Source organism: Saccostrea echinata, unplaced genomic scaffold (assembly GCF_033153115.1).
Source record: "Saccostrea echinata isolate AGI-Se365-2 ecotype Australia unplaced genomic scaffold, CSIRO_AGI_Sech_v1 ptg000009l, whole genome shotgun sequence".
Taxonomy (NCBI): Eukaryota; Metazoa; Mollusca; class Bivalvia; order Ostreida; family Ostreidae; genus Saccostrea; species Saccostrea echinata.
In genome coordinates, this window is record NW_026889758.1 from 26,143,103 (window position 1) to 26,166,606 (window position 23,504).

At 34.0% G+C, this 23,504-nt stretch overlaps 1 long non-coding RNA gene and 1 pseudogene across 1 annotated transcript; one reads left to right on the forward strand and one right to left on the reverse strand.

The window, feature by feature from the left end:
* Nucleotides 1-4,309: 4,309 nt before the first annotated feature.
* Nucleotides 4,310-23,504, forward strand: part of LOC133182593 (uncharacterized) — a 29,671-nt pseudogene continuing 10,476 nt past the window's right edge.
* LOC133182111 (uncharacterized) lies at nt 20,189-22,982 on the reverse strand. Its single transcript, XR_009720513.1, has 2 exons — nt 22,633-22,982; nt 20,189-20,974 (listed from the first exon to the last, which is right to left on the reverse strand). It is a non-coding gene; the product is annotated as an uncharacterized LOC133182111 (long non-coding RNA).

Below are 23,504 nucleotides of genomic sequence, written 5' to 3' on the forward strand. Positions count from 1 at the left end.
CGTAAAAATTATCGTGTAATGACAAAAATATGTGGCAGGATATCAGAAAAATAATGTAAATATAAGAGATGAATTTAATTTTTGAGAATTCATGAGGTACACGATCTACAACGATTCACACCTGCATGAATTTAATTTTTGAGAATTCATGAGGACATGAATTACACCGCTTCACGCCTGCATATTTATCATGCAGCGCTAACGCGCTTCATGAAATATGCCGGCATAAAGTGTCGTAGTTCATGTCCTCATGAATTCTCAAAAATTAAATTAATCTCTTAACACAAACTTTCAAAGCCATGCCTTAAGATTCATGAGGTGAACTATTATAGTGGTACTCCAGTAACATCCTCCATGCAGGGCTTTTTCATAAACTATGGCACCATCTGAGTGTTCTTTTCAATACTTCTTGTAAGGGAATACGTTCCTGGAAGAAGTGTAAAGCCACTTTACTGATGACATTAAAACCGCATGCTTATGTATGCTCTTTTTTGATATAAATCATTATTTTGAAACAGTCGTGCTATATTTTTCTTAAAAACCCTAGCAACTCATCTAAATGGTATTTGTAATGGACACAAACAAGTTTCATGTAATCATGTTTGTGTCTATCGTTTACTTTTATGAAGTGTTTTTATGTGGAGTTTTCTAACATTCCTTTTTCAACTAGCTGCAAAACCGTAGCTCCTTGGGAAAGATTGATTGATTGTTTGTTGTTTAACGTCCCTCTCGAGAATGTTACACTCATATGGAGACGCCACCACTTGCCGGTGGAGGGCTACAAATTTTGATCTATACTCGGCACTCAGGGTCATTGAGCAGTGAGGGATCTTTATCGTGCCAGCACCTACTGCGACATGGGACCTCGGTATATACGGTCTCATCCGAAGAACCGGTCTCAACGTCCCGCGGTGGGATTCGAACCCGCGACGTAAGGATCAACTCAACTCTAGAGAAGATTCAGATAAACATCTCTTGGATGTCTGTCTGAATTTTATTTACCAGAGTTCTGAAGTTATTGTACAATCTGAAGTGGTGTTTTGCTTGCTTTCTGGTTATGCCCTCATTAATTTAGATAAATGTAGCTGAGTACTGATGTTTTCAATTTTTATTTTGTTCAACTTCGTTCTGCATTACATTTTTTATATTTCATTTAAATATCTTGAATGAAAATAAAAGTGAAATCGTAGCCTCCACTCCCCTGTAACGTGTTGCATTTCGTTTAAGAAATATCATATAGTATAAATAACTACATCAGTTTTAAAAAAATGTTAATTGTTTAGTATCGAACATTCTAGATAATACTTTCAGTAAAACAATGTAATTTCCGTACTTACATGTTACACGTAGTGATGTAGTGCAGTGCACATATCTTCTGAAGCTATTGAAAACTAAAATTGTTTTTGCGAATAAAAATTCTAGCCAATTCCACATTTGCATCATACAGGAAATTTGCACGACAGTAACAGAGTTAACAGAAAGGTCACTGTTGTCATTGTAAACAAGGTATGGTTTATAACCGGGAGTAACGCTGTGGAACATTTTTAATGCGACATGACTAAACACTGAATAAATACGGTGTTCCGGTGGAACTCGAAACGCAGCTATTCGCTTGTATGAAATTATGCGGATACTTTGTTACTGTGGGCTGTCACTGGGCTCCGTTTAGTATATGGCATGTGAAAAGGAGTAAGTGTACGTGTATATATTAAAAGAAAAAATGAAAGCGATTTTTTTTTTTCAGTTCTGTTTGTATAAATTGACAAAGAAATGATGATTTGTTGGTGAAGGTGCACCTAATGCACGTTTGACTGGATCCTAAATATTTCTATTTTAAGTGCTCAAACTCTCGTGTTCTCTTACTGTATCAACAATTAAGGAAGCTCTAAACACTAATGAAAAATGCTTTTTGGACTTTGAGAAAAATATATCATATATAGATGCACATGTTCAGTGTATCTAGTTCATTTTCAACATAGTGTGCCCGCCTTATTTCTTCAGAAAAAATGTTCAAGGACAATGAACTATTTGTGAACAGAAATTACTGCTGTTTAACTGCATCGGGAAAATTAATGGAAATAATGTATTAAATAACTTAATCTTGGTCTAACATAACATTAAGAATACTTTCATTCATAAGAAATTGTGTCATTAACTGTAGATTCCCATTTATTCTATTTTTCATCTAAGGAAAACTCACTCTAACTCACTAAAACTACCCTACAAATAGAACTCTTTAGTGTGCAGTGTTTAGAGCTTTCTTAAGTCACTAAAATCTCAATCCCCTGTGCAGAGTTGTCAATCATTAATTGTTTCTTAACACACATTTATTTATTTATTTAATAATATAGTTAAAATGCATTTCTTCGAAAATTTTCTATGCTTCTTGGCATATTCGAGGCAAACAGAGAAAAGTTTTAATATGCAAGGGTATTTTTACCAGAATTTTGCACACCTGGAACATTTAATCAAGTATTCTGGTCCTGGCCAGTGCTCTATTAACTTGTATTTTGCTGAGCAAAGTTATTCCCCTTTGCCATTCACCTTTGATAATAAATCACAGTGACTGTAAATAATGTATTTGAATGCTTAATAGAATAAGAGAATTATGCAAGAATATTTTTGTATAACACAAAAAGTACTTTCATAGCTGTAATGATCAAGTAGACTTGGAAATAATAGATGAATAAAATTTGAGACAAAAATAACTTATCTTTTTTAATTGTTCTTCAAAGGATGTGAGAAGTAATATAGGGTTAAAAAAAAGTCAGTTTGTTAATCTCTGCATGGCAATAGTGATAAATGGAGGACAGACAGATATTAGACCAATTATTTTGTTGATGCAAATCTTACTATTTTTCTTGCTTTTGGGCAACAAAGCTTCATTTATCAGTTTATGGATCCTCTAAATTGTTGTATTGTACTCAGGTGACCGTTAAGGCCCTTGGGCCTTTTGTTACATTTTCTACTACTATATGGGAATATGTAGAAAATTTCAACAAATCTTTTCAAGAGAATCTGGGCTACACTAAATCTTATTAATATGCAGATATTTTATGCAGTGGTTATCTTTTTTTTTCAAATCATGGACTTTGGGGTTAAAATCAGGGATCATATTTTTTGTAAACAGTAAAATAAAAATCTTTTAAAAACCCCCAACCCAGAACAGGAAGCCCATGTAAGTCCTTGATCATGTGGTGGGGTTGCAATATGGGGGGGGGGGGGTCGGTACAGTATAGAGAAATCTTTTTAAAGTCTGAAGAATCAGCAGGGCCAAGGTGACTCAGGTGAGCATTGTGGCATCTGTCTCACACAAAATATCTCTCCTACATTGTCTAAGAATGTTGCTGCTACATTAAACACCAATAGATCCCAATATAATATTGATGTGAACTTCCTCTTTAATTTAAAAATTATTACAAATTGGAATCAAATGCTGCTATTTGTCAAAGTAAGTAATATTGTAGTATCCTTTTTCATTTTAGGCAAAGCAACATGTTAGGTCTAACGGAAGTGACTCTCGAAGAACAAGAGTTTGGTGTAGAGGAGACAGAGGGCGAAGAAGCAGAAGATGAACGGGATATACAGGAGGAGGTGGGTTCTGGCTTCATACATATAAAAGACGAGGGAAATGTGCATTTGTTGACTCAAGATGAGACCTGTTTTGTTTACAAGAAGTGTCTACTGAGGTTAGTTGAAAGGTGAAAGGTTGCACAAGTCCAGTGAGCCTACGCACAGAAAATATAGGATCAGCGCTGTATATATACTGGGAAATTCATCTTGTTTCCCAGAAAACTACTGAGTTTTCATTTTACCATAGAAATAATGCTTACGGACATTTAAATTTTTTTTTTCATTTTTAAGGAATGTACCAATAAGCATGAAGCGTATAGATGGTGTTCCCAACCAGTGCTCAATAGAAGACTTCATAGAGGTGATGTCCAAATTTCCTCAGCCATCCTAACATCAGAAAATAATTTTGCAAAGTGTGCGCTACTTGCAAAGTTTTTGAAGCTGTATTTTCCAAGTTGTTCAAAGTTTACCACTCTTCAAAGAAAATACCTTGTACCAACCATCAATGCCTTCTGGAAGGAGCAGCAAAGGGAAATCATTGAAAATTTGCAAGTACAAAGTATTATTGCTTTAGGTTTTTGTATTTACTATTCACAGAGATATTATTGTTGTCTTCTGAGATAAATACTTTTAGCAGTATGGACAATGAATTACATTTTTCTCATTTATTTTTCACTTGGGTGATGGAAGGTATGACAGTCCAGGTCATAGTGCACAATATTGCACATACAGAGTGATGGACAACAGTACCAAGATAATAGTGTCTCTGGTAACATGGACAAAAGAGACAGGGAAGAAAATTGTAAATATGGAGAAGGCGTGTTTTAAAGGAAATAAAGGATTTAGAGGAGAATGGTGTTGGAGTTTCTGAAGTGGTAACTGATGCACACCTGCAAATTTGATCAGTGGTGAATGAGACTAGTATATGATAATCTCTCTTTTTCTCTTTGTTCATTTCTGTGTATTGGTGCAACTTTTTTTCTGACAACTTTTGCAGAAAACAGGTTTTCAGGAATTAAACACTCTGACGATATTTGGCACGCTGCTTAAAACATGAGGAAAAAAATTACAGTTGTTGGACATAACAAGGAATGTAAACCACTTTTAGAATGGAACAGGGACATCATAAACCACTTTTGGTATTCATGCTCCTATGCCACAGATAGGACAGCTTTATGGTGAGTACCATATTGAATAAATGTACATATACGGTGCAGGGAACTAATTTTGTTACGTATACCAGCATAAGCATTAGTAGCATCAGGATCGAGCTAGCATCAGCATCACCATTTAAAAAACAGCATTACCAGGATCAGCATCGGCAAGAAAAGGATAAAACTAGTATAGCTTGTAGCATTGACCTATTTAAAACCCAGCAATGACCTACTTAAAATGAGGATTATGCTGGTTTACTAATAATACAGATTCGTTTTTCACAAAACGAAACAGCAAGAAGATATTCTTATTTCAGTCGGGAACAATTACGAAAAATATATTTCTCGCGGTTAAATTATCCAATACAATCTTAAGATAAATATTAAATTAATTTAATAGCAATAATCCCGCGATATTTTTCAATCTGAATCAGCTGATCACCAAACGTCCTATGGAGTCCACTGCTGAGGCCTCGCCACGGCTTGATGTTATTGAAATTGGTGATTAAAGGGTAAGTAGTAACACTTGGTCAAGAAAAATAAGTTTAATAATACAATAAAAGTATGATGTTTGGTGTATAACTATTTACTATAATTTTTATTTGGTTTTATGTGCATACACTTATAAATATGTAAAATTCCGGAAATTTATAGTGTGACCATTCGGGTTTAGCTATAATGTTGCAGATGTAAACTTCCGTGTTAAAAGGTATATAAAGGCTGAATCCCGGTATAGACAGTCCTTTCCAGTGCAAGCTGTGGAAAGTGTAAGACCGTTAAGACGTGTTTGAACATAACAGTGGTAAGTGAGACTATAGAGAAATAAAGTCAGCTTACAGAAGAGGTTGTCCTTTTGAGAAAAGAAAGGATAGTTATAAAAAGGCTGTTGTGTTTTGGAGTGGCAAGCCATTCAGAGGCTAACCAGCAACGGAGGTGAGCTACCTGTAATTCCTCTAATTGACCTGTCTGGCGACCAGGCTGTTGTGCGCAGTGTGTCTGCCTGAATAAGGCTAGCAGTGTGTACAGCAGTTGAAGGGCTGTCACTTGTACTGACTGTGTCCTGAATAAGGCTGCAGTACAAGCGCCAGTCTGTGGTTGGCCGGTTTAAGGGATAGTCTACCCACTGCATTTACACAATCGTTTGTAACTAGTTGATTACCTATTTCATATTGTCGTGATTATTAACCTAGATAAGGTTAGGCCATATTATTTGTATATATTTGCAGGCCTTTGTTGTCAATCATTTGCCAATCATTTATAAAGAAAAATTATTATATTGAAATCATCCCCCAAAACCTTCAATCGACAAGGTACGACCCCCGATAGAAGACATTCCGCTCGACACGTTACACTTACTATTAGAAGTAATTCACAATTCGAATTTCCTCTAAATTGACGGAAACCAGAAATAAAAGTCGCAATGTCTTTGATAAGATAATCATAGAGGTGTATTGAACAAAGCCTAATAATTAAACCAAATAATTGATTTTGTATTATTCACAGTATTAAACGAATCTGGTTTAAATATTTTAAATGCGGAGGTTCTTAAATTTTATAAAAACATGTGCAGATAAATTTGTGTATGTACCAGAAAAAATTTCACTTTCAAGTAGCTAAAAAATAATTATCATTATAACACAATATAATATATGGGAGAGGATCTATGCATGAAAATACATTCATTTTAAAGCTTTTACACTACATATTCTTTTCCTTGTTTGATGAATTGCATTATTCATCATAGTGGTACATTGTGTAAACTAGTTTGTATAATTGTCCTGGTATGTAGAATTTTATTTTAAGTACTTGAATCCATTAATACCCTTGCAAAGAAGATCTCAATTCAATTAAATACACCAGATTTTACCAACAGAAGTCTATAAATCATTATCTGAGTTTTTCCCAAATTAAGTTTTGCAAATATATATATATATATATATGTATATATATATATATATATATATATATATATATATATATATATATATATATATATAAAAGATGATCAATGAATAAATCTTAGCTTCTTTGTATAATGTACTTTTATCTTTATTATAGCTCTTTGTGGAAGAACATGAGAGTACTTGATAGAAATGGAGTGCTATGAACAGTCTACAGTTTGTTGTTTCAACACCCCACATGAGAATCTTTCATTCATATGGAGACGCCAACACTTGCCGGTGAAGGGCTGCAAATTTAGACCTGTACCCGGCACTTAGGCCTTTTAGCAGGGAAAGATCTTTTTTGTGCCAGCAACTTCTGCTACACTGGAACTGGGTTTATATGATCTCATCCAAAGGACTGGGGCAATCTACAGTGATGTCCGAGAATGATGATTCAAAGAAAATTCTGTTTGGAAAATGATTTTTTTTTAAAAAAAGAGAAATGTTCTTGATTCCTAAAAGTAGAGGGCATGGACAGTATAATGTGATGGTGAAAACTTACAAAAAACAGTTTTTCAAAAAATGAACTTGTTGAAAGAAACTTTGCTGGTACGGTGGTCAAGAAAAAAAGCTTCACTTTTTCATGCAAACACCATTCTATTTATTTGACTTTGTGGACATAAATTTATCAAACAAGTGAAAAAGCAGTGAATATGGGACGTGAATTGTAAAACTATTAATCTGATTATTCCATCATTACACCATTTCATAAAATTCTGAAAGTTGTTATGGGACATTTTGTGATTCCATTTATTAGTAATTATAATTATAATTTGGTTAAGTTAAATTGGCACTGACTCTAAACGAATTGCAATTTTTAGACACTGGGAATATTGTTTTTATCGTTTCCATGAACTTAAAATTTTACATGTATACTGTGTTGTTCTACAATAAATATAATATAACCTTTATTTTGTCCCCTACTTCAAATATATTGTGCCTTACAGCACAATTTGCTTCTAAGGAGTGGTAAAAGAAAAATTTGGAAAAGATGATATAAGAGTTTGTTATATTTTCAGAAACTGAACATTTTACTAAGGCGGTACACATCTAGAAAAGAAAACCTGATAGAAAATATTACTGTAAATTTCATATAATAGGGTTTTAATAATAAAATTGTGAAATTTGTTTTGAAATGAAGGAGAACAGTTTTAATGTTATATCATCAAGGTGGAAAGATATCTGGCTAGCATCAAACTCTTAATATGGTACACCATAGTATAATAAGTGAATGATTTAAACCACTGGCTTAAACAATGAAGAAAATGTACCTATACAATATGTACCATGATGTAAGAAAAGAAATATCTATAGAGTAAAACATGGTTATAACGAACACGCTATAATGAATTCATGCTGATGGCGAAATGATTTTCATTCCCTGTGGTTTTAAAATCCATTGGAAAGTAAACATATAACAAATCAAAACTGTTTATCCCAGGCATTTTGCTGTGAACTTATTTTTCTGTATTTGAATGATATACTTCTAAAATACCCTACATGATAATGTGTTATCCCCCATATTCAGTCTCTTAATGCAAATTATGGAATTTTCCATTTAACATTTTGAATGAAATCCAAATAAAGAAATGTTATTATTTCAAGTTTAAATATTAAGATGTCAATGAATGGGGGACATACCAATATTACTATTGTTGTCTAGTATACAACTCATTAAAGCTGAACATGATTCATAAAAGAAATTTGTCCGCCATATTCGATTGGACTTTTGCTATATCTGAGGGACTCTATATATAGAGCCGCTCACTTAGTCACTGTAATCAATCGTCACCGGTGCAGACGGATGTATGCTATATAGCACTCGGTAGCGACAAAAAATAACTGTTTACTTCTAATGCAGGATAGTAAGATACCAAAGGGACTTACAACAGTTGCACAGGTCAGTGCAGTATACAAACAAACACAAATACACGTAAATGCAATAAAATGTAAACAAAGTAATGTAAGATAACCAGCACGAACAGGGGTCGCCATACCACGCCGATACCCGTGACAATAAAACATTCAGGTGTAACGAATGCGAAAAGTATACTCCAGTGCTGATATCCTAGATAGTAATATCGAAAATGGCGTATGCCTATTTACGAGTCGTGTTCAGCTTTAACCTTGGCTTTACTCAGTATTTAACCATTACATGTATAATATTCCATTCAGTTACCTAGTTACACAATTCTTAGCTCAAATACTGTATATATACTCTGTATAGTGTAAGCAAGTATATCCAACTCAAAATTTAGTGAAAAGTAGGAACATCAGTGAATATTTAACCAGTCATGAATTAGTGTTTCATTTTTTAAGTAGGGGTGTAAGTGATCAAAAATTTTATTTTTTTTTAAGAGTATTCATGAAATAAAGGATTGCATAATAATAATGATAATAATAATACTTTATTTATAGAAGGTAACTCGATTAGTGCAAGCACTAGTCTTCCTCGAGGCCTTCTTTATAACACATATACAATCTATATATAAAATAAACGCAAATCACAATTATGACATAATAAAATATAAACACTATGTTACAACAGAATAAATAAAAACAACACAGCTTAGTTCAAAATGTGAAAAGGAGGGGGGGGGGGAAGTCACATATTTTTACGTAGAACTAGTACGTTTCGTAAGTAAAAAATTTTCAACATTACTTTTAAATAATGGAAGGGATTGGGATTTCCTGATACTAATAGGTAACTCATTCCAGATAATAACCTCTGAATATTGTAAAGAATTTTTAAATAAATTTGTTTTATATTTTGGTAAACGAAGTTCGGAATTTGTTTCTGAGCGTAACGTGTATGATCCAGAACTTTGAAATTCAAAAAAATTATGCATATAATCGGGAGACATACCATGAAATGTTTTGAATATTAGAATGCTTTTCTGTAAGTATAGAAGTTCATGAACCGTTAACCAACCTAAAATGTTAAATAAAGGCACTGAAGGTGCATCATATTTTTCATTTAAGATCATCCTTGCTGCACGTTTTTGAAGTCTGTAGATTCTGTCGATGTGCGTTTGAGGAGAGTTACCCCAAATAGATAGACAATATAAAATTGATGGTAAAATAAAAGAGTTCTAAAATAGTTTTCTAGTATGCAGTGGAAGAAACTTTTTAATTTTTCGTAAAGTAAATAATTTATATGTAAGAGTTTTGCAATCTGCATCTACATGACAAGTATATTGAAGAGTATGATCAATGTGAACACCTAATAATTTCTGCATTTCCACGTTTTCAAGGGGATGACCGGAAAGTTGTAAATGTAGACTAGTGTTTTCTAATTTTGATTTCTTTTGTTGTTTTCCCATTAACATACACTTTGTTTTATCAGTATTCAAAAGCATCTGATTTTGTTGACACCACCAGTTTTGTATTTGATAGAGGTCATGATTAAGAGTTGTTTCAATACGTGAAATATTGTTACCATGAAAATGCATTGTAGTGTCATCAGCAAACATATCAATATTACAATGTTCAACAGACAATGGTAAATCATCAATGTATAATAGAAATAATAAAGGGCCTAATATAGACCCCTGTGGCACACCTGCTGTGACTGGCAGTGATTCAGATGTGTATGCACCTATTTTTACACTTTGAGTTCGATGATATAAATATGATTGAAACCATTTAATTGATATTGGATCAAAGTGATAGCATTTAAGTTTTCTAATAAGTATATCATGATTAACAAGATCCAATGCTTTGCTAAAATCCAAATAAGTAATGCCAACGAAATTTCCTTGATCTATTGCATGCAGCCAATTATCAGTTTTGTGAGAGCTGTCTGCATGAGTGAAATTCTCTAAATCCTGACTGTGCTTTCATTAATAAATCGAAGTGAGAAGTAAAGATGTGTATATTTTCTGCTATATGCTTTTCTAAAACTTTCGATATAGTTGGTAAAATTGAAATTGGGCGATAGTTTCCTGGGTCTGATTTATCACCCTTTTTAAATAAAGGAGTTACTTTTGCAACTTTTAACTGTGAAGGAAAAGACCCTTTGATTATGCTAGAATTTATTAGATGTGTTAGAGGTTTTGATATTATACTAGCTGAAAGTTTAAGCAATCTAGGCCCAAGAAAGTCTATGCCAGCAGATTTGTTTACATCTAGCCTCTTTAACACGAAATACTTTTTCTTCATTAATTAAAGGAATTTCAAACAAGTCTTGATCTCCAAGTTTTGCGTCAGTGTATCTTTTCAATTTTCCTGATTCAAAAGTAGTAAATGAAAGATTGTTTAATAATTTTCTTGGAATTTGTGCAAAATGTTCATCCTGTAAATTATCAAGATCTAACCCGTTATATGTTATATTGGAAGGGGATGAGTTTTTGTCTGATTTTGAGGCCAGCTGATTTAAGTGACCCCACATTTCTTTTGACGTAGAACTATTTTCAATTATATAATATGTAGATTTTGCATCATTAATTAAAAATGTGACTTTGTTCCTCCAAAATTCAAAATTTTCCATGTCTCCCTGTTTATGGAATTGATCTCGTAAATTCCTAGCATCATTTATTTCTGGAGTTAACCATTTAGTGCGGAATTCTGATTTCACACGCTTTGTTTTAACTTTTGCATGCTTATTAATTATAGCATTAAAAATATCATAGAAACAGTTTAAGATGTCATCAGGATCATGCAGTAGAATTAATTCATCAAAATTTGTATTGTTTAAATCAAGCAAAAATTCTGTTTCATTAAAATTTTTAAAGTCACGATATTGTATTTCAATATGTTTGCCTTTACGTTTCATGCTGTTAGATCTTCGTGTGGCACATATTGGATAATGATCAGACATTGCTACAGGGGTACTGCTATTTCACATATGTTAGCAGGGTGCGTAGTGTAGAAATGGTCAATGAGAGTTTTAGAGCTATTGGTAATTCTTGTTGGGGTGTTAATTAATTGTGTTAATCCAAAATCTACAATTGCAGATGACCAACTCCTTGGGGGGTTCTTTGAGCATATCGATATTGAAATCACCTGCAATAATCACTTCCTGGTCATCACAGCAGGTAACACACTGTAACTCTATGACAAAATCATCAACCCAGCAGGAGGGGACAGATGGTGGACGGTAAACGGAACAATAAAGTATAGGCTTAGAATTTTTAAGATTAATTTCAAGCCATATTGTCTCAATATTGCTAATTTCTAAATCCTTACGGCGTTTATACTTCAGATCATTTGAGATATATGTACACTGTAACAAGTCTACCACCAGCCCTTCCTACTCTGTCATTTCTTTCAAAAGAATACCCTTTTATATTTATAACACAATCATTAATATTTTCATCTAGAAAGGTTTCACATAAAGAAAATATGTCAATGTAATGCTGATCTTGGAAATACAAAACCAATTCATCTAAGTTTGGTAAAATGTGACACGCATTCAAATTGACAAAACGTAGACCCTTTTTCATTAAAACAAGATTTGATTTACATATATTTTGTTTTCCTTTATTTTAAGTATCTGGCATTGGAGGAGAATTTGTAGGGTTTTGTTTAAAATTTGAAAATGTGTTTTTCTTATTTATACATGCATTTACATGTTCAGATGTAAAATTTAAATCAGTTGAGCAATTATTAGATAAAGGACAGGTGCAAATTGGTTCATTACAACCAAAACAGAGATTATTCAAAGGATCAAAATAATTATTGACATTGATAATGGGACAGTTATTCGTATTATCGACACACCTTTCATTGCCGCGATCCTATTTGGTACAGAACTTCTGCCTGTGACCTTGCTCACCACAGTACCAACAAACAACTTTGTTCCGATGTCGGCAGTTACGCGAGGAATAATAATAATAATAATAAAACTTTATTTAAAGAAGGTAACCTGGTTAGTGCATGCACTATTCTTCCCCAGGACCTTCTATATATCAATTACAAAGATAAACAAGTACACATGTAAATAAACAATTCAACATAAAACAGATATAGTCTTAAGGAATTACAATCACAAAATTATGAATTAGAGTGTCCATGTCTGGTAATATGTACATACAACTAACAATCACATTGTAGATAGGATATCAAAATCTTACTGTGCTCAAATACATGTAATTGTACGACAGCTGATGATGTAATTTTCTACATTACACTTAAATGCTCGTAGAGATTGAGAGAGTCTTATGTGCTTGGGAAGTTTATTCCATAGGTGCACACCTGAGTACTGAAAAGAGGTCTTGAATAAGTTTGTACGGAACTTAGGTAATTTAAGGTCATAATTAGTTTCAGATCGCAGGTTATAAGAAGCTGAGGAGTGAAATTCAAATAAATTACAAAGATATTCGGGAGTCATTCCGCTGAAAATTTTGTATAATAATATGTATTTGTATAGATCAACTAGCTCATAAACTGTTAACCATCCAAGTTTCTCAAACAGTGGTTTAGAAGAAGAATCGGGACTTGCGTCAAGAATAATCCTGGCTGCCCTTTTTTGTAATTTAGATAGTCTACCCATGTCCTGCTTGGGGGCATTACCCCAAATAGTCAAACAATAGTATATAGATGGTAGAATATAAGCATTGTAATATAGTTTTCTGGTATGTATAGGGGAAGAAATTTTTTTATCTTGCGTAAAGTAAATAACTTATAGTTTATGGTTTTACAAACTGAATCAATATGATTTGCATACTGTAACTTATCATCAATATGTACACCAAGAAGTTTCTCAGTTTCAACCATTTCAATTGTTTTGTCTGAGGCATAAAGTTGTAAATTTGGATTATCTAGTTTTGATTTTCTTTGCTGTGTCCCCATTAGCACACATTTTGTTTTGTCTACATTTAATACCATTTGGTTTTGAGCACACCATTTCTCAATCTCGCAAAGATCTGAATTTAGTGTATTTTCTAAACATCTTGCATTATGATTATTAGAATACAGAGTTACATCATCAGCAAACATATCAATATTTGAATTGTTTACATGTAATGGAGGGCCATTTATGTACAATAAAAATAAAAGTGGACCCAAAATTGAGCCCTGTGGTACTCCTGCTGTGACGGGTAGAATATTGGAGACACATGTTCCAAATTTAACACACTGGGTCCTGTCGTAAAGATATGACTTAAACCACTTTATAGCTGTATGGTCAAATTTGTAATGGGTTAATTTCTCTAGAAGAATATTATGATTCACCAAATCAAATGCTTTACTAAAATCTATAAATGTAATACCGATTAGTTCACCACGATCCATTGAATTAAGCCAACTTTCTGTTAGTTTTGTAAGTGAAGTTTGAAACGAATGGAGTTCTCTAAACCCCGACTGGGATTGTGTTAGTAGATTAAATTCATTAGTGAAATTTTGTATTATTTTAGCTACATGTTTTTCTATCAATTTAGATATAGTCGGTAGAATAGAAATTGGACGATAATTATTCGGGTCAGCTTTGTCACCTTTCTTAAAAATAGGTGTTACTTTGGCTTGTTTTAAATTTGTTGGGAAAATACCACTTACTATGCTAGCGTTAATAAGATGAGTTATAGGTTAACATATATATTTAGATGCGACTTTCAAAAGACGCGGTCCAATAAAGTCAACGCCAGCTGATTTATTGATATTAAGAGAATTTAACATGTTAAAAACTTCACTTTCCTCAATTAGATGAATACTAAAAAAGGTTTCATCATCAAGCTTAGACCTAACAAAATTACGTAATATATTTGGATCATACTCATGTTTTGGCATTTCCAAAAGAAGCTTGTTTGAGACATCCGAAAAGTGGTTATTAAAAGTATTTGCAATATCCTGTAAATTATCAATAATTCCCCCGTTAGAAAACACATGAGATGGAGTTATATTCTTTGAATTACATGTTAATTGATTAAGATAGTTTCACATTTCTTTGGGATTTGAACTCTGTTCAATCGCTGTTTTATAGTATGAAGATTTTGATTTATCTATAAGAAGACTAACTTTGTTCCGATCAAGTCTATAGTTTTCCATATCTCCTTCTTTGTGGTAAGAGTCACGTAAGTGTCTAGCATCGTTTATTTCTTGTGTCATCCATTTAGGACGGATTTCACTCTTTACCCGTTTGGTTTTAACTTGTGCATGCTGGTGAAGTACGCTATTAAATAATTCGTAGAATTCAGTTAGTATTTCATTAGGGTCATGCATCTGGAGGAGATTGTTAAAGTCTACATTTTTTAAGTCTTGGAGGAATTTATTTTCATCAAACTTTATGAAATCTCTATACTGAATTTCTATGTGTTTTCGTTTTTGCTGCATGCATTTAGTTTTTCTTGTGGCACATATTGGGTAGTGATCAGAGATGGCTATAAAAGGTACATTTACTTCACACATGTTATCTGCTTTATTGGTGTAAAAGTGATCTATTAGGGTACTTGAGGTATTAGTTACTCTGGTTGGTGCTGTAATTAATTGTGAAAAACCAAACTCTTCTAAAGCATATGTCCAACTTTGTGGGGGTTCTTTGAATAAGTCTATATTACAATCACCTGTTAAGATAATTTCTGCATCGTCACAGCAGGAGGGACAATTTATTTCTCTATCCAGATCCTCCGCCCAGCAGGAGGGAGCAGATGGTGGACGATATGCTGAACAGTAATAAATTGGTTTAGAATTCTTTGTATTTAATTCCAGCCAAATGTTTCTAAATTATACCAATTTCAAAATCAGGTCTACGTTTGTATCTTATATTATTAGAAATATATACCACAATTCCACCACCTGCCCTCAATGTGCGATCCTTCCTTTCCATATCAAAACCATCAATATTCAACTCAGAATCACTAATGTTATCATTCAAAAAGGTTTCACAAAGTCCTAGAATATTAAGAGTTTGTTTGTTTTGGAGCAGAATTTTAATTTCTTTAATTTTGGGCATTAGGTGGCAAATGTTCAGGTTCCCAAATTTTAAGCCTTTTTTAATCAAACCAAATTCATTATTGCTTTTTACCCTGTCATTTTTTGTTATAAATACAGTAGATTTGTCTTTGTCTGAATGTGAAACCTTCTTGGTAGCAGTTCTATTGATATTCCTATTTTTCTGAATGATTTTATAAGAATTAGATAAAGTATTTGAATTAATACTAGAATTTTGAACAGATGCACAAGAATATTCATAAACACGACATGAACAATAAACCTTATTACATTCTGAGCATAAACTATTAAGAAAAGAATATACATTATTAGGGCCCCGCTCTGCGGGCGCCCTATAGTGATCAGTCTGTCCGTCCGTCAGTCTGTCCGTCCGAGATCTCTTGTCCGAAGCATATCTTCTCTCTCCTTGGCCCAATCTGGCTCATACTTCACCCACAGAGTGTCTTTGGGTAAAGGGTGTGCAGTGACCTTGAACCATGTTTCTAGGTCTAAGGTCAAAGTCATAATAGAATTATATGGAAAATCCTTGTCCGGAGCATATCTTCTCTCCTCTTGGTCCAATGTGACTCATACTTCACTCACAGAGTGCCACTGGTCAATGGATGTGCAGTGACCTTGAACGAAGTTTCTAGGTCAAGGGTCAAGGTCAAAAATAGCCTCTCTGTTTAAATTCTTGTCCGGAGCATATCTTTTCTCTCTCCTTGGCCCAATCTGGCTCATACTTCACCCACAGAGTGTCTTTGAGTAAAGGGTGTGCAGTGACCTTGAACCATGTTTCTAGGTCTAAGGTCAAGGTCATAGAAGAATTATATATATGAAAAATCCTTGTCCGGAGCATATCTTCTCTCCTCTTGGTCCAGTGTGACTCATACTTCACTCACAGAGTGCCACTGGTCAATGGATGTGCAGTGACCTTGAACAAAGTTTCTAGGTCAAGGGTCAAGGTCAAAAATAGCCTCTCTGGTTAAATTCTTGTTCGGAGCATATTTTCTCTCGCCTTGGCCCAATCTGGCTCATAGTTCACCCACAGAGTGTCTTTGGGTAAAGGGCATTCAGTGACCTTGAACCATGTTTCTAGGTCTAAGGTCAAGGTCATAGAAGAATTATATATATGAAAAATCCTTGTCCGGAGCATATCTTCTCTCCTCTTGGTCCAGTGTGGCTCATACTTCACTCACAGAGTGCTACTGGTCAATGGATGTGCAGTGACCTTGAACAAAGTTTCTAGGTCAAGGGTCAAGGTCAAAAATAGCCTCTCTGTTTAAAATCTTTGTTCGGTGCATGGTTTCTTTCTCTTATTAGTCTAGTCAGCCTCAAACTTTACCAATTGACGTAGGGTACAGAACATTTGTGAATTTCCTTCCATATTTTGGTACATATGCAACAGTTTTCATAGAGGATATGCAACATTTGTGATTTTTGTGCCGCTTTTTGATAGAGGGTATGGAGCACTCGTGATTTTCATGCCATTTTTTATTATAACAAGGTTGACATAGAAGCCCTTTAGACTCAAACAACACATCCCTTAATAGTACACAAGTGTTCCTCTTCAAAATAAACCCTTTTCAGCTCCTTTACTTTTTCATGTTCCTTTCTGAAAGCGGGGACCTTTGAGATGGCCACCATCTCAATGATATCTAGTTGTTATTAATTAACACTCGGGAACTGGTGACGGCTACACTTTCATTGCCTGTTTCCTAGTGGCTATGCGGACAGAGCTTGGTTTTGTGTCCTAGCTTTCCACAGTTCCAACAGTCCAGCTTTCTTCCATGTCTGCAGTGTCGCGATATATGGCCACTTTCCCCACAGAAATAGCAGAAGGTTGAACGGAAGGAATCATCGCCAACCGATGTTGTCATTTTTTTAACATTTGCTCGCATATTTCCTATTTTCAGAATATTCACATATCCTTGAAAATTTTTCAGCAGTGCTGCGGTACCTCTGTCTGACAGGTGGATTCCATCTTTCCAGTAGAATCTCTGTTTAAACTTTCCATCTCCAAAGAACTTTGAAGTAGGTATCACTGTGACACCATACATTTCACAAACATTTTTAATAATTCCATTTATATCACTGATGTCCGTATCACGTCTTGCTAACACTTCTGAAATAAACACATCTACACTGGGGTTCCGATTTTGGAGATCTGCAATTATTTCCGCAAAATCGTGTTCAATCCCCTCTGCATCTCGCTGTTTTGATGCATCATTTCCTCCAGCTAAAACAATAATACTCTGATAGGATGATACGTCCATTTTGGAAAGTTTTGCCCTTATATTAGAGATGGTTGCTCCTCGATTTGTGCTGACCTGTACTGTTGAATGCAATCTTCTGGTACGGATCCTTTGTAATATCGAGCTCCCAATGATGAGGACAGATTTATCCTTTGGTTTCTTTCCAGGTTGATTTTTCCCCCTTGTGAAATCTGTGGGATCGGATAAAGCAGGAGAAATCTTGATATCAGAAGACTCGCTGGTATCTGTCATAGTACTGCTACTGATTAAGGGAACTTTAATGTCACACTGACTATGCCTTGATACACCAGATCCAGGAATCTGAATTCCTTTTGTTGATGTCTCCTTTTCCTTTGTCTTGTTTGGAACTGTTTGGGTACTTTTTGTAAGAAAAGCTGTGGCCTTCCTTGATGCATTCAATTGTTGTTTAAGATCATTGACTTCTTGTGACAGAAGTTGGACAGTGTCTGAAAGTTCCTTAATGAGTTTTGCACTGTCAATGCACTGATGGCAATTCATTTGGGGGTGTTCATCATTTTGTGGGGCTTTACCTTTAGGAGTAGATGTACACTGGGGAGATGTGTCATCTATGGTCTTACATCTTGTCTCCAAATATATATTAGAGGTCTTCAAATCCTTGAGAAACTCTTGGCACCACGATAAATACGAGTCTCCTTGGATGCGAAGGGTATTTGTTTTCTCATAAATGGTAACTGTGACAGAGTCATCTCCAGATTTATAAATAGATCCATGTCTTCTTTTATCACGATTTTTAAACAGTACAAGTTCACTCTGTAGTAGGTCCAAGATGATAGGGTACTTGTCACCATCAAAAGTTATTGTGACACTCTTCTGATTTTCCTTAACTTGCAGGAAATCTGGCACATCTAAATCTAGTTTCACAGATTCATTTGGTAGATCATTATTTACAATAAATGATCTTGAAAATCCAGTAAATGAGTCCAAAAGAAGAGGTTAGAACTATCACTCAAACTCATTATTATTCCATTGTAAATACTAAGTATAGATAAGAAATGCAGGAGCTCTTAAAAAAACACGTCTGGTCACCTCGACTGCTTATCAGACTATGTATATGAAGATACATCAAATGCCACAACCATCACAGTTGCTTACTCGGTAGTGCACTTGCTCCGTAGTAGAAAGGTTGTGAGTTTTAATCGATAAAAAATAGCTAGCAGCTGTTCATGCAAAATGCAATGGGCACTTTGATGTGAAAGCTGAAGGATCCTCAAAGGAGACCTTCAAAACCGAGGCCCTATGTCACAACATGACCTTGCTCTCCACAGTAATAGCATGTCTGCACAGATGAGGGCCGTTGTTGTTGAAGAATTTTTACATGTGTGTTGTACAGCTTAAGAAGCAAAGCAGTACCGCGATCAGCCAAGTGGATGCCATCTTTCCAAAAGGAAGGGGAATTCCAGTGCTTGAATGATTTGCTGGTCTCGATAAGCGTAGCACCATATTCCTCACAAATATATTTTATGCACTCATTTACTTCAGTAACATCCGCATCACATCTTGGAATCACTTCCGATAGAAACACTGAAATTGTATGATTTCTCTTCTTGAGATCAGCAATTATTTCAATGAAATCATCCTGAATCACATCGATGTTGCGCAAGTTAGCTACATCATTACCACCAGCCTGGATGATGACATTTTTGATGGAAGATACATCACATCTCTGTAGTTTTGTGCGGATGTGTGAAATGCTAGCACCACGATTAGTACTAACATTCACACTAGAATCTAAGCCTCGGGTTTTGATTCGTTGAAGAATAGAACTTCCCATGACCAGGGTAGTGTTTTTTCTTTCCTTCTCTTGTGGAAATAGATGGAGAAATCCTTGTGAAGTTGCCTCGTTCTTTAGGAGTTGATATAGGTTGACTCTCTCTGGAAGGGTGTAAGTTAGGGTTGTCCTTTGTCGCAACCATTTTGATTTTCTGTGTGGGTTGTAAGTTTTTCCATACGGAACTGGCATATATATCTGTTGATGTACTGGTGTTTTTTTTTTTGTCGACACTAAAAGTACATTGGCTGTGTCTCGATATTCCAGTTTTAATGGAAAATCCTTCAGTTGAAGTTCCCTTCTGTTTCAATTGTATTCCCGGAGTTTGTGTGGAAGCGTTGGTACAGGCTTTTGTTTGTTGTGCTTCCAGAAGCTGCTTCAATAAGAACACTACATGTAACAGAAATATTGCCTGTCTACATCATCTCCGAGGCAGGGATATCGATGTTGGTGTTATCAAAAAAATATCAGGGGTATTATTTTTTATGTTTTTTTTTTTGAGAAAATGTGTACTACAAACACAACTTGGACATGGAATTTTATATATACATGTATCTCTCTATTAGTACTTAAAACATCACACTACTGTAAAATATATGTGTTCATTTATTTGACAAAATCAATTATGTGGACAATCATATGAACAGTTTTAAGACTGTACAAAAGAGCAGGTATGTATTTGAATTTTCATACATCTCATATGTAATCATGTACAATACATAAAGCACTTGAAGTCCACTTTAAATTCTGTACATTACTTTTTAGATCTACATAGAAGATAACTTAAAAATGTACATGTATGTGATCAATGAATTTGGCACACTTCATCACACAGGTTTTAATTAAGGACATACGCAACGTAGTTTGAACTTCATTGTCTTTTTCCTTGGAGTTGAAGAGTTCCGATACTTAATGGAACTGTGTGCTACATTTTAATGTCTATAAATGCTGTTGTACACTTCTTCTAAAACAAGTTTGGATAGACAAAACGTGTAGAATATATGTTTAGTAATTTTTGTATATTTTTCTTTGAATTATACAAGAATTTTCATCAATTGATATCTTTTCAAAACCCCTGGTATTGCATGCTGATTTTTCGTTTACGAATATCTGATGGCACTATAATCTTAAATTCACAATATCTTGAAAAATTATCAGTAGGTAAGGTACGTTGCGTATGTCCTTAATGCCACTGTCTGATTTACAGAAGTTGATTATTATAGTTCTTGGCTTCTCACTATTTTTTCAGATAGAATTTCATCAGCTGGATTTAGGTCCAAAGAGGAGGCCAGCATATCTAAATCATTCTTCAAAATATTCTTTTTTTGCCATCAATCCCCTGGTGGACTTACTGAAGTGTTTACTGTCATTGGCCTGAAAAATATGTGATATTTGTGATATTAGGTCATGATTTAATTTAAAAATTTTATCAAAGTAAATTAAGTTGATTAGTTTAATTTCTCTTCTTGCATGGACATTAACAAACAATCTTCCAAAGAGAATCTGAATATAAGTTTTGGTTGGAGATTTTTAAATTTCGTATAATTAAGAAACTCATCCTTGAATTATTTTAACTTTCAAACAGACTGCTTAAATAATAAAGTTAAATGGTTATTAATTCCAATATCAAAAATGCCAAATGTTAAAAATACAATGTATATACAGTTCTAACTACAATTTTGTTAACTTTATACAATTACGTGTACATCGCACGTACAAATATACAGAATACAAACTTGAGGAGCAAATTGTATTACAACAAGTTTCAAAGCAATTATTTTTTTTTTACAGGTAAAACAAAATAAATTGGCACTACTTAAACTTGAAAAGTACTTGCATCAATGAAATAGGGGCACAATTAGTAACTTAGAACATAATTTTGCTTTTTAATGTCAAATTAATGATCACAGTTTCAAACATTAATTTCTTTTTTCTTTAACTCCAGTAAAATTTAAAAGGAGCTATTAGGGCTGAAAAGATTAATCGATAATATTGATTCTGTGTGAGGATGGTACGCATATCAATATGTATGTAAAAATATTTAAATATCGCAAAAAAATTCAGGCGTTTTTCTTTGTTTACTTACATTTTGGGTTTAATATACACGATAAACATGTTAAATAGAAATATTTATTTAAAATACATACCGGTAATAATTTACACCACTTTTGTGAAATAAGTTTGTTTTACAACGGATATACAGCTTATTCTTTAAATAAATTATTCATAATTGTGAAGAAATGTTTTGTTCTTTTCAATACAAAAATAAGACTCCATGACCAAATCAAAATATTTGATATATATTGTATCGTAGCTCAAATATCATGATTGATACATATCAATGTACGTATCAATATAAAAAAAATTGTATCATCCCAGCCTTAGAACCCTTCCCATCCCAAAATAGTTTTATTCGACTTGGGACAACTTTCTTTTTTCCTTATTTTTTCTTGTAGCATTTTATTCAGGTATTTTGTAAGTTACTTTTCTGCCTTTTGAAAAATGTTGTTATAATATATCTGTTGAAAACCTTACGTACAATCTACTCGTAAACCAGACACAGGACAATTACATGATAAGGTACACTGTACAACTTAACTTCTCCCCTCAAAGCTAAGACTGCAAGGGTAAATTCCGTAACCATACTTTTGTTTAAGAGTTGACTTCTAGATTTGGTAGACTGGCCTTGCCTGTCTGATATGCACGATATACATGAACGTACGAAAGAGACAGGCAATACCAGTCTATAGATTTGGTCATGAATTGACATACTAGGTTTGAGTGGACTTGGTTATCAGTCAGTCAGGTTATGTATTGATTTGATACCATGTGAATTAACTACAGAAGACTGCATCTGAATCTCTAAAAAATCATACATTTAATTCTTTCTCAGTTGTAAAAATTGACCTTTAAAATCACATGGGTTTAAATGCCTGAATCGCTGAGAATTTTGAGTGTTTATTTATTTGTAAATCTGTTTCACCTCATCCTTATATAATCTGATAATTAAAAAAAAAACATTGTTTACATACCCTCTGAGTCATGATAGTGTACTGATGATCTGATGGTTCCTTGGGAAACGGCTTTTACAACTTGAAGCATAATATTTTTGCTGAAATATTCACACGATATATGATAAATTTTCATCTGGGTTTGTCATAAACTTCATCATGTTCATTGTCCATCACGTTTCCTTGCTCACAGTCACATGTTGAACACATTGGGGCTCTTCTCCCGAAATTGCTTCAGAAAAGGGATAAACCATCGCATCGTTGGTGCAATCAATACCTCATAAGAATTATCTGGATTGCAGTGGGCAACTAGCCTTTGTCAAACAACTCTGTTACGATAACTTCGCAAGATTTACTTCCAACTTTCTCTGTGTTGCCATTTTTGTTTTCAATTTTACGATTGGAATTTGACAAAGCGAAATTCGTTAAAAATCGCTAAATTTCTTTCGGTAAAAAATGTAAACAGATAAAAGAAAGTTATTTAATACAAAAAAAAAAAAAAAAAAAAAAAAAAAAAAAAAAACTTTTTTATGGCTTAAAATAGCAATGCTGAAATTAAATTATCCACTTCCGCCAGCATTAGAAGGATAATCCTACTTTCGGTAGCATTACTAGCATTGACCTAGTTTTGAACCAGCAATGGTAGCATCAGGATAAGGATCAGATCAGGATAACTAGCATTAAATCAGCAAGCAAAGGAAGCATTCAAATCAGCATTGATCCTGTAACAAAATTAGTTCCCTGCACTGTATACACCAGGTATTTTGTAAATCATATATAATTTATGACATTAAATTTGCTCAGTTGCCTCATTTTTCATTTATTAGCTCTACTGGTCAGAGACCAGAAGAGCTTATGCGATAGTAAGGTGTCCGTCCGTCTGTCTGTCTGTA